This window comes from Nerophis lumbriciformis, linkage group LG29, assembly GCF_033978685.3.
Source record: "Nerophis lumbriciformis linkage group LG29, RoL_Nlum_v2.1, whole genome shotgun sequence".
NCBI classification, from domain to species: domain Eukaryota; kingdom Metazoa; phylum Chordata; class Actinopteri; order Syngnathiformes; family Syngnathidae; genus Nerophis; species Nerophis lumbriciformis.
Window position 1 is genome coordinate 34,105,272 of NC_084576.2, and position 2,229 is coordinate 34,107,500.

Genomic DNA, 2,229 nt, shown 5'->3' on the forward strand with positions numbered 1-2,229 from the left:
TGTGTGTGTCTGTGTGGGTCTGTGTGTGGGATGTGTGTGTCTGTGTGGGTCTGTGTGTGTCTGTTTGGGTCTGTGTGTGTCTGTGTGTGTCTGTGTGGATCTGTGTGTGTCTGTGTGTGTCTGTGTGGGTCTGTGTGTGTCTATGTGTGTGTCTGTGTGGGGCTGTGTGTGTCTGTGTGTGTCTGTGTGTGTCTGTGTGAGTCTGTGTGGCTCTGTGTGTGTCTGTGTGTGTCTGTGTGGGTCTGTGTGGGTATGTGTGTGTCTGTGTGGGTCTGTGTGTGTCTGTGTGGGTCTGTGTGTGTCTGTTTGGGACTGTGTGTGGGTCTGTGTGTGTCTGTGTGGGTCTGTGTGTGGGTTGTGTGTGTCTGTGTGGGTCTGTGTGGGTCTGTGTGTGGGATGTGTGTGTCTGTGTGTGTCTGTGTGTGTCTGTGTGTGTCTGTGTGGGTCTGTGTGTGTCTGTGTGGGTCTGTGTGTGGGATGTGTGTGTCTGTGTGTCTGTGTGTGTCTGTGTGAGTCTGTGTGGGTATGTGTGTGTCTGTGTGGGTCTGTGTGTGGGATGTGTGTGTCTGTGTGGGTCTGTGTGTGTCTGTTTGGGTCTGTGTGTGTCTGTGTGTGTCTGTGTGGATCTGTGTGTGTCTGTGTGTGTCTGTGTGGGTCTGTGTGTGTCTATGTGTGTGTCTGTGTGGGGCTGTGTGTGTCTGTGTGTGTCTGTGTGTGTCTGTGTGAGTCTGTGTGGCTCTGTGTGTGTCTGTGTGTGTCTGTGTGGGTCTGTGTGGGTATGTGTGTGTCTGTGTGGGTCTGTGTGTGTCTGTGTGGGTCTGTGTGTGTCTGTTTGGGACTGTGTGTGGGTCTGTGTGTGTCTGTGTGGGTCTGTGTGTGGGTTGTGTGTGTCTGTGTGGGTCTGTGTGTGGGATGTGTGTGTGTCTGTGTGTGTCTGTGTGGGTCTGTGTGGGTCTGTGTGTGTCTGTGTGAGTCTGTGTGGGGCTGTGTGTGTCTGTGTGTGTCTGTTTGGATCTGTGTGTGTGTCTGTGTGTGTCTGTGTGGGTCTGTGTGTGTCTGTTTGGATCTGTGTGTGGGTCTGTGTGTGTCTGTGTGGGTCTGTGTGTGACTGTGTGGGTCTGTGTGGGTCTGTGTGGGTCTGTGTGTGGGATGTGTGTGTGTCTGTGTGTGTCTGTGTGGGTCTGTGTGTGGGTATGTGTGTGTATGTGTGTGTCTGTGTGGATCTGTGTGGGTCTGTGTGTGTCTGTGTGGGTCTGTGTGGGTCTGTGTGTGTCTGTGTGTGTCTGTGTGTGTCTGCGTGGGTCTGTGTGGGTCTATGTGTGGGTCTGTGTGTGTCTGTGTGTGTCTGTGTGGATCTGTGTGTGTCTTTGTGTGTCTGTGTGTGTCTGTGTGTGTCTGTGTGGGTTTGTGTGTGGGATGTGTGTGTCTGTGTGAGTCTGTGTGTGTCTGTGTGTGTCTGTGTGGGTCTGTGTGGGTCTGTGTGTGTGTGTGTGTGGGTCTGTGTGTGTCTGTGTGGGTCTGTGTGTGTCTGTGTGTCTGTGTGTGTCTGTGTGAGTCTGTGTGGGTCTATGTGTGTCTGTGTGGGTCTGTGTGTGTCTGTGTGGGTCTGTGTGTGGGATGTGTGGGTCTGTGTGTGTCTGTGTGGGTCTGTGTGTGTCTGTGTGTGTCTGTGTGAGTCTGTGTGGGTCGGTGTGTGTCTGTGTGTGTCTGTGTGGGTCTGTGTGTGTCTGTGTGGGTATGTGTGTGTCTGTGTGTCTGTGTGTGTCTGTGTGAGTCTGTGTGGGTATGTGTGGGTCTGTGTGGGTCTGTGTGTGTCTGTGTGGGTCTGTGTGTGTCTGTGTGTGTCTGTGTGTGTCTGTGTGAGTCTGTGTGGATATGTGTGTGTTTGTGTGTGTCTATGTGTGTGTCTGTGTGGGGCTGTGTGTGTCTGTGTGTGTCTGTGTGGGTCTGTGTATGTCTGTGTGGGTCCGTGTGGGTCTGTGTGTGTCTGTGTGGGTCTGTGTGTGTCTGTGTGTGTCTGTGTGAGTCTGTGTGGGTATGTGTGTGTGTCTGTGTGTGTCTGTGTGTGTCTGTTTGAGTCTGTGTGTGTGTCTGTGTGTGTCGGTGTGTGTCTGTGTGTGTCTATGTGTGTGTCTGTGTGGTTCTGTGTGTGTCTGTGTATGTCTGTGTGGGTCTGTGTGTGTCTATGTGTGTGTCTGTGTGGGTCTGTGTGTGTCTGTGTGGGTCTGT